General features: G+C 38.6%; 1 long non-coding RNA gene across 8 annotated transcripts; it reads left to right on the top strand.

Annotated features, from left to right (window-relative positions):
* The first annotated feature begins 634 nt into the window (after positions 1-634).
* On the top strand, positions 635-10,799 carry LOC147327166 (uncharacterized). 8 transcript variants are annotated; one of them, XR_015129806.1, is made up of 11 exons: positions 639-715; positions 921-1,001; positions 2,209-2,369; positions 2,905-3,066; positions 3,319-3,427; positions 3,533-3,652; positions 3,795-3,956; positions 7,835-7,948; positions 8,675-8,832; positions 9,260-9,317; positions 10,271-10,797. It is a non-coding gene; the product is annotated as an uncharacterized LOC147327166 (long non-coding RNA). The 8 variants fall into 8 exon arrangements; XR_015129805.1 differs by having other exon boundaries at positions 635-1,001; positions 10,271-10,794; XR_015129809.1 differs by lacking the exons at positions 639-715; positions 921-1,001 and having other exon boundaries at positions 1,034-2,369; positions 7,835-7,941; positions 10,271-10,799.
* Positions 10,800-13,113: the final 2,314 nt, after the last annotated feature.

Raw genomic sequence — 13,113 nt, 5'->3', positions numbered from 1 at the left:
TGTCCTTCCAGTCTTTTACTGACCTGTTGCCCCTGCAGGTTGGTGAAATGCAGGATTAGCTGCATAATGTCCTCTGCAAAAAAAAGATGGAAAGTGCTCACAGGGCTGCTGATCCTATACGAATTGCATAATGGGTTGGTCCTGGGGTTAAAATGGGGGGAGGAAAAAATAGCAGGACCTCTTCGTGTGTGGGTTGCCACATGATTTCTCCATTTTTAGATCTCTACTGGCCATCCTCCAGTCTTGTCTCTTCCTCCTGCTCTTCTTCCTCCTTCTCCTTCTCCTCCTCCGCACATGAGCTGCAAAGCTCCTCGGTGCCTGGCAAAAATTCTTCTTCGCTGTCAGAAGTATCTCCACTGCTTGTGGAGAGTGCAAAACTGCAGCAACAGCCTCCTCTAAACTGAGTGCACGCTTCATTGTGTCTGTGCAGAAATGACCACTCAGACCAGGCTGCAAAGTATTTTCATAGACTTCAAAGGTGCACCTGAATAAACATGCTATACCATACATCCAATAAGAGAGAGGAGGCACACTCTTGATCAAGAAAAAACACAAGCGCACGCCTTTGATCTCTCCCCCCCCCCCCCCCCCCTCTCTCTTTCTCTCTCTCTCTCTCTCTCTCTCTCACACACACACACACACACACATGCACATACATACATACACAATACCATTTTATGGTGGTTAGCTGTTTTATTGTCATGCATTTTACAAGGTAAGATAACCATGTCCTGCATTCAAAACCACTGAAAATGTCTATGGTGGTGCTGTGCCTAATATTGTGCTGGTGTATGCTGGGTAATCGCACAGCTAGCGACTGGGTGACTTTATTCACCCGCTTCGGCTGTTATCAGTCCATATCCCCTAGATATGGACCATCTCCTGCTAGATTGTTCAGAAGGTTGTTATCATCCATCCAGATGGAGGATCACTAACAGGAGCGTGGGAAGACTCCAGAATCCACTCTGGCTGCAATCCGGTGGATACAGCAGTGTGTACAGGTAAGACCGTTTAAACGGACAGCATTTATAGAATGACTATTAAGTCAGACCAGCGAGTGTCAATAATGTTAATGTGGTTATGTTAGTAATACACAGAGTGCTAATATAACAGCTTTAAGATGCATTTGTAGATGTTATTACGTGTTTTACCGTCTTTATGGTGCTAGCTTAAAGTTACGGTGTAAACGTTAGCTTATATTGGAGTAAAGCTGTTACTGTTTAAACGATGTTAGCACAGAAATATTAGCTTCTGTCATGACTGACGAAGTTACTAGTTAATAAAGTTTCCAGTAAAGTGTTTAATCGCAGCCACAGACTGACAGTCGATTAGCTTCAGTGCATCTGTAATAAATATGTGCAAGTTTCAGTGCTTCGTTTAAACTGTATGATACTTATACTGACCCAGGGTCAGTGTAAAATACAATCCTAGCTGTGTGAACAAAGCCTGGCTCCTTTAATCCTGCATGAAAAACCTCAGGATGCAGGCTATTATTACTCTTTCCTGCTGGCACACCTGTCACACCTGAGAGTCAGCTAGAAACTTACAGTGACGTGGACATCATGCAAAGACTGCCAGACTCTGTAATACTGCAAATGATCAGTGACTCAAGTTAACACTAAACTTTAAACGGTACCTCTGTGTCTCTGTGTGCTGAACATTTAGGATTGAGTCAGGCTGCATCTGTGTTAGTCCTCTGACAGACTGGTGACCTGTCCAGGTGTGCTCTACCTATGACTACTGGGACAGGCTCTAGCTCCTGTAATAGAAATTTTATGTTATTCTCATTTAAAGCATTTAAGTGCTTATGCATATGCTTAGTTGTGACACTGTTATAGACTGTTCAATGAAAGTTTCTAAAACTAGATGAACTTACTTCAGCAGTTTGAGAAAACAACTCCCTTTACAGGTGCTGATAACGTCAAGGGCACAAAACAGCATAACCATTGATCCGTTAGGTTTCATAGCGAGACACGTGAAGTGGCAGAGCTGACATGACTGAACTGTGATGTTTGATGTGTGTTTGCTCTCCTGTGCACAGTAATAAATAGCATGATCACAGCTCTTTCTGTGTTGCAGACTTTATTAAAAAAATTCCATGACATCTACTATAACTGAACCAACCTGGTGCTCTTCATTTATGGAGGCTGTTGAGTCTGAATGTTGGATGTTGTGTATCTCGTGTTCTCTGGGCTTTGTTGTCCTCAGTCTTTTTGCAGGATCAGAAAACAAAACCGGGAGGCGCGTAAATGTTTCTTCTCCATGATGTTTCTTCAAATGTTTCTTCTGGATGATGATATGACCGTGACACGGGATGCCACCTTTGGTCTTGTGACGAAGCAAAGCTCAGGAAGAAGTGTGATTAAATGGTACCCACATGTTGAGAAGGATGTACAGGGCACCTGCAGCCAAATCCAAGCTTCAGCTTAGTTGTAGTTGCAGAATGCTATAGGACTGAGACATCTAAGGCATCAAATGTTTGATTAAACGGATGAAAAAGAGAAGTTTTTTCCCTATAATTATCACTTCTTAAAATCTGTAGCAACTTCAAGTCTGTCAGCATGCTGAGCATGCTCAGAATGTGACAATATATTTTTGTTCAATATTTAATTTCTTTCAGTTGCAATTGTTAAATGAAAAAATATATATTCTTATAATTTAGCAAACGAATTTATCAAAAAAAATACATATATCTGTATTAGTTTTAGTAAATTAATTTGACACCTGTATTGAAAATACCATATTGTATTCATACAGAATCAGTATGGTATCATTGTTTGTCTGTTCACTGATTGTTGAAGCTAAGAGCTACTTTGATCTGTTTAGATCTAAAGTATCCAAAGTTGAGTTCTAATGTTTCTTCACCCCTGTGTGTGTGATATGTGATTTCCTACATGCTGGCAGAGCAGAGCAGCAGTTTGTGCTCACAGATGGTGACGGTGTGGAGAGACAGTGGTATTTCCTCAGAAGAACCAGCAGAGTCACAAAGGACACCAGTCCATCTCACCACCTTGACTTGCTGACTGATGTTCGTCTGCACTGCACAGAGGAAATCAACTGACCGAGGTTTGTCCAGTGACGTGTTATGAAATGTATATTTGTTTTATGCTTACAGATATGTTTTTCTTGACAGAGGCTCTGCAGAGGTTAGACAAAGCAGAGAAAACATGTGCTTTACATTTTACTGTGATTTATTGAGATATTTGTTGCCTGATGTTCAGCAGGAATGGAGAAATAGAATCAAAGGGAGATGTTTTTCCTGTTTTTGTAATGATGTAAGTAAATCTTCAATATTATTTATTTGCTTGGTTATATTAGGAGCGTTTCTGAGTGAGGGGGAGAGGAGTCATCATCCAGGTAAAGTGACGTGGATCAGTGGATACACTTGTCTCCCCTTTAAAGGAGACGATCCAAGTCATCCTTAAATGTTAGCGCTTTCAAATACACAAACATTTTTAAAGGACAAAAATGAACATCCAACTTTGACTGTAATACAAAATAAATCTTTGCATGTGTGTTTTCAAACTCTCAGATGGGCAGTATATCAGTCTTGGACTGTCTAACCTGCCGGAGCAGCACTGAATGACCACCGCACGAGCATGTTCCTGCAACATTCAGCATCTGATCCTTCATCTGTGTGCTTCTGCTTTTGGTAAGTAGAGTTACCCAACTCCAGTAACTCTAAACACATGCCATCCATTTCTAACGGCCTGGTTACTTCCTGTCAGTTACTTTAGAAACCATGTGGTCACCTGACCTAACACTGTTTCTTCTTCTTCCCCTTAATGTTGAAGTGTCAAATGTCAAACAGCTGGAGAGGAAACTACACCAGTGTACTGGGATGTTTCAGCAACACGTGCCAGATGCTGTTCCTTCATGGTGACATCACCAGAGACAGTCCCGCCCACCTCAGGACCCATTGATTATGATGATCTGATCCATCAAACCCCCAGCAGGTGAACTTTATTCATGACATAACACCGCAACAATGTAAAAAATTAAACAGCAACAGTCTAAATGTAAAGTGCATTCTAAAGTCCTCTTCAATAAATTGTATGCAAAGAGTCATTCAGGTCACTACAGAACCCAGAGTCTTCATCATTAAATCTCTGGTTGCTTCATTTTTTCTATCCTATATCAGATATTTTAAAGGTTAGCTTAGGTAAAGTTCCATTCTCATGGTGAGGCAAAGTGCTTTATATGTGTGTGTGTGTGTCATGAACGGCTATAAAAGGCCTATAATTAAAGAACAAAGCGGGGTTTGAGTTCGAGTTGCGGCAGACTGTCACTACTTGTAAATGGAACGCAGCCTTCCTACGGCGGACAGCTAATAACAGGAATCGGACGCGGTCCAGCCAAGTCCACAGCAACCACCATAGCAACCGCCTAGCATGACCTTAAAAACATATTCTGTCTTCATAACTATCAAAATCGTGAAATGATTTGCAAAGTGTGAAAGTGTTACAGCTGCAGAGAGCTATGGCGGTATCTATGGAAGCTGTTTGCATAGCTAATAATATACGATGTAACCATGGAGACAGTCAGTCACTTGAGCTAGCGGTGCATGTTTACTACAGTGAATAAGGTGATTGAGTGCACAGCGTCCACACGCTGCAGGGGGTAAAGACATTACTTCAATATTGTTTTATATTGATATATATTAGCCTTCTGTTGACCATCACCTCAGGTTCACCATTACAGTTTCAGATTACAGATGCACACTGTCTAAACACATTCAAAAACTCATGTCTCAGAAATAAGCACAGCTGTTCATGTTTGTCATTAGAGTTTTATTTGTAAGAAAATTATGAACTTCATATTGTGCATTAAATAAAAGAACATTTCACAACTCTGAGTCAACAGAAACAGGTAACAGAAATGTCTCTAATGTGTACAGTGTAGTGTAAGCATTAAAAGATCATAAAGGAAAAACTAACATTTATGTGAAACTAATTGTAATAAAAAATGAGCAGGTGCTTTATAGATTTAAAAGAAAGAATCTGAAAACAACACTTTTTTGGTCTAAGTGATCAAAGTAGAAAACAGAACTGATGTTCAAGAACAAACCGTAGCTGCACTAATATTACACATCTCGATCGTTGTACTGAACAGACATGTTGCTTTTAAAACCACATGCAGTGTGTGACCATGACTGTTCACTGAGACCATGAACGCCACTTCGCTGAAGCATTCTTCTTCTTCTTCTTGCCATTAAATTGGAAGCAGAAGCAGCACGAGTTGATTTGATCTACTGAAAGGAAAAAGCAGAACATCTGAGTTGAAACCAGTCAGCTGAAATCATTAAGACAGGAACAAATTCAATGCAGTGTCTCAAGTGGCTTAGCCTGTTACAACTGTTGATACAAGCTAAATACGGTTAACACACAGTGTCAGGGAGCTCCAGTGTGGGAACTAGTGGCTTTAGGTTTGTAGTCATTTAACTTTCATCCATTCATTCATTTAATTCAGGAGGAAGAAATGCCAGGTTGGTGCAGGCTGGTTACATGCATTTGGTCCCATGCTGTCTTTAATTAAATGACTTGGTTCATTTTATGGCTGGGCTGTATGTGGGGTTATATCATGTTATTTGGGCAGGAGTACCTGTCCCCTGTTAGACTTAGAAAGTTTCTCCATAAGTAGAGTTTCTAACTCTTCTAGCACATCTGTGGCTGACAGCTTTTTGGTGGCTCTTTTTACCCCACACTGGTTGTGAGTGTGTAAATAGCCCCACTAGTTATTTTGGGTTGCAGTTAACTAGGGAGGAAGGGCTGGGTATGCCATGATTAGGTGAATAACAATTATATGTGATACATAAATTTCACAATGCATGCATATATCTCTATCAATTAAACCTGGCCTGAGGGCTGCCATTTTTTACATTCAGTTATTTCTCTTAGAAATGTTGGAACTAAATAATGAATGTGTTACAGTTAAAGTGAAACACTGGTCAGTGTAAATGGCTCATTGGGACACAGAAACCTTTAAATTAAACCTGATATCTAGTGTCAAACAATATCAAAGCTGTAAAAGATGTTTACATTCAGAATTTATAAAACTATGATTGTAAATAAATTCAAACAAGTGAGCTTTTCTCTTTGTGCTGAATATCAACACTGTGGTTTCTTAGACTGTAAGCTTTACTTTAGTGCAACCAGTTGCAGAAGCTGCCACTCCAAATGTCTTTTGATAACAAGAAAAAAATACCTTTTCAGTACACGGCCTGAAGTTCTTCTCCGACATCTTCTGCAATCGGCTTTGTCTGCTGGTTTGAAGACAATAAACCACAAAAAAGATGATTTAGTCACTTTGTCTGCGTCATGCAGCTCGAATGTGTCGTGTAACGATGTTGAATAGCCGTCGTTATCCCTCTGCTTTGAGCCTTTTATCAAAAGTTACAGCTAACTTCATGAAGTTGTACAAAAAGGCTTCATTTCGCCGAGACAGTGCGTTTCTGACTATTACATGCATTTGAATGGAGTTCTTGCACGAAACAAAGTATAAGTTTTCATTATGTGAATAACTTGTATTTTACACTGACCCTGGGTCAGTATCAACTTCATGAAGACAGCTGTAACTTTTGATAGAGGACTCACACACACACATATTTATGGCTTTGCCTTATAGAATTCAGCATCTCCGTGCTGAGGAAATAGGTTTTGCAGCTGTTTGAGCTAAGATTTTCAAGTTATTCACAAATTGAAAACCTATACTTTGTGTCGGGCGAGAACTCCATTCAAATGCATGTAATAGCGAGAAACGCACTAACGTGGTGAAATAAAGCGTTTTTCCATAAACTTCATAAAGACAGCTGTAAATTTTGAGAGAAGACTCACACACACATTGGGGGGATATTGAAGTCTATAAGATAAAGCCATGAATATGTTTGTCTGAGTCTTCTATCAAAAGTTACAGCAAGCTCTATGAAGTTGATGAGAAACGCTTTACTTCGCCAAGACAGTGCGTTTCTCACTGTTACATGCATTTGAATTTAGTTCTTGCCCGACACAAAGTATAGGTTTTAATTTGTGAATAACTTGAAAATCTTAGCTCAAACAGCTGCAAAACCTATTTCCTGAGCACTGAGATGCTGAATTCTATAAGGCAAAGCCATAAATATGTGTGTGTGATTCTTCTATCAACAGTTACAGCTGTCTTCTTGAAGTTGATACTGACCCACGGTCAGTGTAAAATACAATCCTAGCTGTGTGAACAAAGCTTGGCTCCTTTAATCCTGCATGACAAACCTCAGGATGCAGGTTATTATTACTCTTTCCTGCTGGCACACCTGAGAGTCAGCTAGAAACTTACAGTGACGTGGACATCATGCAAAGACTGCCAGACTCTGTAATACTGTGAATGATCAGTGACTCAAGTTAACACTAAACTTTAAACAGTACCTCTGTGTCTCTGTGTGCTGAACATTTAGGATTGAGTCTGCATTGACTTTATTTATTGAGACTTTAATGTGCTAAAAGCAGGTTGAAGACAGCTCAGAAACATTTGAAGATTAAAATTTAGCATTATGGCTGCTGGTGGTTTGTAAAGCCTATACTCAGCTGTAGTTTTTGTTACTAATTTATGTTTGTTGTTGTTTAACACAGATTTCAGAAGAGCAAATATGCTTAATAGTTTAACTAGATTTCATTTGTCAGTGTGGGACTGCTGAGTCACCTGAAGAACTCATTTCATTCATTCTCCACATGATGTTCATATACAGAAATGTTTCACAGGAACTGGTTCCTCCCAAACTGTGAACTAGTGTGTTTCCATAGATTATCTCTGTATGAATGTACTTTTAAATGAAGGCAAGTGTTTGTCCTTTTTTGTTCCTCAGTTACAGTACGTGATATCTTGATATCAGGCGGTCAACACTGGGGGAAGACAAGAAGCAGACGTACTTCCAAGAGGGAGCTGCAGTGAGGACACAGCCAGGTCACTGAGGTCAGAGGTCAGAATCTGAAACAGCTCAGGTTTATATTTTAGGGGTTATAAAAAATCAAAATGTATTTATGAAGAAACCTTTAAATAATAGTCATAATTATGATTATTATAAGAAATATCAAACATTTAAGTGGATTTTCTGTTACACATATTGTATTAGCCCTGCAATAAACTGGCAGCCTGTCTTTGTCCTGTATCAGCTGGGATAGGCTTCATCCTCCCGCAACCCTGAATTGGATACATTGTATTCCAATTATGTAATCTGATCATTTACAAACTCAAGGTATCTAATCAAAATGTAAGTAATAATTATAAAATGGGAAAGCAGAAATAAGTGTGACATAAATGTAAATGTGTTAGCTGACATAGAGGACAGCTACATGTAGTCTGAAAAACCTTTGTTGTCAAGTTTGCAGGTATATCAGCACGAGACATTCTTACATAGAAGAGTCTGTTAAAGTCTCTAACTCAGCGAAGCATTATTGGTCCCGTCTGTTTGGATAAATATAGTAAGTTGATGTTTGTCCATTTATTGACACATTTTCTTAAGTGCTTCTCCAGTTCAGGATCACAGTGGAGCTGCAGCTGGATATGTTCATTAAATAAACCTTACAAAAGTTAACAATAAACCTGCATCCATGTACGTTGTTGTCCACAGGATAAGAAAATCAAACTGGAACACTGTGGAACATGTTAATAAATGTTTGTGTGTTTATGCCTGTGTCTTTCACAGGAGGCGCTGGAAGGTTTCCCTAATAGTTCCTGGTGAATCAAAGCAGAACCATAAAGGTTGCTGGATTGCATGATGGCCTTACCCCTGAGCAGTCATCCTGTTAAAGGAGGAACCAGTTAGAAGCTGTTTTCAAAGTAGCTGAGCAGATTTCATCTCAAGTAAGCGATTAACTGTTTGTTCATCTGTTCTGCCACTTAAAGAGCATTTAAGGACGTCTTTTGAGTGTCCAGCTGAATTAATTCTACTGGCTCTCATGGTCATTTGTTATTATAGACATATTTTTCATGTTCATCCAGCTATTTAGTAAATTCTATCTATTTAGTAAAATCCGTCAGCTATAAAATGTAATATAAATATAAAAAATATCTAAATATCTCCTGCACTTTATATTTTAATGATGTAAGTCTGTTATCATGTTACATTAGCATTCCTCACATATCAATGAGATGCTGTACAGTACAATCCTACTGACGCAGCAGAGGGATAACGACGGCTATTCAACATCGTTACACGACACATTCGAGCTGCATGACACAGACAAAGTGACTAAATCATCTTTTTTATGGTTTATTGTCTTCAAACCAGCAGACAAAGCCGATTGCAGAAGATTTCGGAGAAGAACTTCAGGCCGTGTACTGAAAAGGTATTTTTTTCTTGTTATCAAAAGACATTTGGAGTGGCAGCTTCTGCAACTGGTTGCACTAAAGTAAAGCTTACAGTCTAAGAAACCACAGTGTTGATATTCAGCACAAAGAGAAAAGCTCACTTGTTTGAATTTATTTACAATCATAGTTTTATAAATTCTGAATGTAAACATCTTTTACAGCTTTGATATTGTTTGACACTAGATATCAGGTTTAATTTAAAGGTTTCTGTGTCCCAATGAGCCATTTACACTGACCAGTGTTTCACTTTAACTGTAACACATTCATTATTTAGTTCCAACATTTCTAAGAGAAATAACTGAATGTAAAAAATGGCAGCCCTCAGGCCAGGTTTAATTGATAGAGATATATGCATGCATTGTGAAATTTATGTATCACATATAATTGTTATTCACCTAATCATGGCATACCCAGCCCTTCCTCCCTAGTTAACTGCAACCCAAAATAACTAGTGGGGCTATTTACACACTCACAACCAGTGTGGGGTAAAAAGAGCCACCAAAAAGCTGTCAGCCACAGATGTGCTAGAAGAGTTAGAAACTCTACTTATGGAGAAACTTTCTAAGTCTAACAGGGGACAGGTACTCCTGCCCAAATAACATGATATAACCCCACATACAGCCCAGCCATAAAATGAACCAAGTCATTTAATTAAAGACAGCATGGGACCAAATGCATGTAACCAGCCTGCACCAACCTGGCATTTCTTCCTCCTGAATTAAATGAATGAATGGATGAAAGTTAAATGACTACAAACCTAAAGCCACTAGTTCCCACACTGGAGCTCCCTGACACTGTGTGTTAACCGTATTAAGCTTGTATCAACAGTTGTAACAGGCTAAGCCACTTGAGACACTGCATTGAATTTGTTCCTGTCTTAATGATTTCAGCTGACTGGTTTCAACTCAGATGTTCTGCTTTTTTCTTTCAGTAGATCAAATCAGCTCGTGCTGCTTCTGCTTCCAATTTAATGGCAAGAAGAAGAAGAAGAATGCTTCAGCGAAGTGGCGTTCATGGTCTCAGTGAACAGTCATGGTCACACACTGCATGTGGTTTTAAAAGCAACATGTCTGTTCAGTACAACGATCGAGATGTGTAATATTAGTGCAGCTACGGTTTGTTCTTGAACATCAGTTCTGTTTTCTACTTTGATCACTTAGACCAAAAAAGTGTTGTTTTCAGATTCTTTCTTTTGAATCTATAAAGCACCTGCTCATTTTTTATTACAATTAGTTTCACATAAATGTTAGTTTTTCCTTTATGATCTTTTAATGCTTACACTACACTGTACACATTAGAGACATTTCTGTTACCTGTTTCTGTTGACTCAGAGTTGTGAAATGTTCTTTTATTTAATGCACAATATGAAGTTCATAATTTTCTTACAAATAAAACTCTAATGACAAACATGAACAGCTGTGCTTATTTCTGAGACATGAGTTTTTGAATGTGTTTAGACAGTGTGCATCTGTAATCTGAAACTGTAATGGTGAACCTGAGGTGATGGTCAACAGAAGGCTAATATATATCAATATAAAACAATATTGAAGTAATGTCTTTACCCCCTGCAGAGTGTGGACGCTGTGCACTCAATCACCTTATTCACTGTAGTAAACATGCACCGCTAGCTCAAGTGACTGACTGTCTCCATGGTTACATCGTATATTATTAGCTATGTAAACAGCTTCCATAGATACCGCCATAGCATTCTGCAGCTGTAACACTTTCACACTTTGCAAATCATTTCACGATTATGTTATGAAGTTAGTTATGAAGACAGAATATGTTTTTAAGGTCATGCTAGGCGGTTGCTATGGTGGTTGCTGTGGACTTGGCTGGACCGCGTCCGATTCCTGTTATTAGCTGTCCGCCGTAGGAAGGCTGCGTTCCATTTACAAGTAGTGACAGTCTGCCGCAACTCGAACTCAAACCCGCTTTGTTCTTTAATTATAGGCCTTTTATAGCCGTTCATGACACACACACACACACACACACACACACACACACACATAAAGCACTTTGCCTCACCATGAGAATGGAACTTTACCTAAGCTAGCCTTTAAAATATCTGATATAGGATAGAAAAATGAAGCAACCAGAGATTTAATGATGAAGACTCTAAAACCCACTGTCTTGACAAAATAAAGCGTTTTTGTACAACTTCATATAAATAGCTGTAACTTTTGATAGAAGATTCAGATATACGTATTCATGACTTTATCTTATAGAACTCAATATCCCCGTGCTGGGCAAACAGGTTTTGCAGCCGTTTGAGCTAAGATTTAAAAATTATTCACATAATGAAAACCTATACTTTGTTTCAGGCGAGTTTCCCATTCAAATGCATGTAACAGTGAGAAACGCATTGTCTTGGCGAAATAAAGCGTTTTTGAACAACTTCATATAAATCGCTGTAACTTTTGATAGAAGACTCAGACAAACATGTTTATGGCTTTATCTTATAGAACTCAAGGTCCCCGTGCTGGGCAAACAGGTTTTGCAGCCGTTTGAGCTAAGATTTAAAAATTATTCACATAATGAAAACCTATACTTTGTTTCAGGCGAGTTTCCCATTCAAATGCATGTAACAGTGAGAAACGCATTGTCTTGGCGAAATAAAGCGTTTTTGAACAACTTCATATAAATCGCTGTAACTTTTGATAGAAGACTCAGACAAACATGTTTATGGCTTTATCTTATAGAACTCAATATCCCCGTGCTGGGCAAACAGGTTTTGCAGCCGTTTGAGCTAAGATTTAAAAATTATTCACATAATGAAAACCTATACTTTGTTTCAGGCGAGTTTCCCATTCAAATGCATGTAACAGTGAGAAACGCATTGTCTTGGCGAAATAAAGCGTTTTTGAACAACTTCATATAAATCGCTGTAACTTTTGATAGAAGACTCAGACAAACATGTTTATGGCTTTATCTTATAGAACTCAATATCCCCGTGCTGGGCAAACAGGTTTTGCAGCCGTTTGAGCTAAGATTTAAAAATTATTCACATAATGAAAACCTATACTTTGTTTCAGGCGAGTTTCCCATTCAAATGCATGTAACAGTGAGAAACGCATTGTCTTGGCGAAATAAAGCGTTTTTGAACAACTTCATATAAATCGCTGTAACTTTTGATAGAAGACTCAGACAAACATGTTTATGGCTTTATCTTATAGAACTCAATATCCCCGTGCTGGGCAAACAGGTTTTGCAGCCGTTTGAGCTAAGATTTTAAAATTATTCACATAATGAAAACCTATACTTTGTTTCAGGCGAGTTTCCCATTCAAATGCATGTAACAGTGAGAAACGCATTGTCTTGGCGAAATAAAGCGTTTTTGAACAACTTCATATAAATCGCTGTAACTTTTGATAGAAGACTCAGACAAACATGTTTATGGCTTTATCTTATAGAACTCAATATCCCCGTGCTGGGCAAACAGAACAGGTTTTGCAGCTGTTTGAGCTAAGATTTAAAAATTATTCACATAATGAAAACCTATACTTTGTTTCAGGCGAGTTTCCCATTCAAATGCATGTAACAGTGAGAAACGCATTGTCTTGGCGAAATAAAGCGTTTTTGAACAACTTCATATAAATCGCTGTAACTTTTGATAGAAGACTCAGACAAACATGTTTATGGCTTTATCTTATAGAACTCAATATCCCCGTGCTGGGCAAACAGGTTTTGCAGCCGTTTGAGCTAAGATTTTAAAATTATTCACATAATGAAAACCTATACTTTGTTTCAGGCGAGTTTCCCATTCAAATGCAT

This window comes from Aulonocara sp. 'chitande type north' Nkhata Bay, linkage group LG6 (assembly GCF_057382095.1).
Source record: "Aulonocara sp. 'chitande type north' Nkhata Bay isolate Kocher_YH1m ecotype deep benthic linkage group LG6, A_spYH_male_GT1.1, whole genome shotgun sequence".
Taxonomy (NCBI): domain Eukaryota; kingdom Metazoa; phylum Chordata; class Actinopteri; order Cichliformes; family Cichlidae; genus Aulonocara; species Aulonocara sp. 'chitande type north' Nkhata Bay.
Note: the sequence above shows the minus strand (reverse complement) of the source record. Positions and strands in the feature narration are given on the sequence as shown.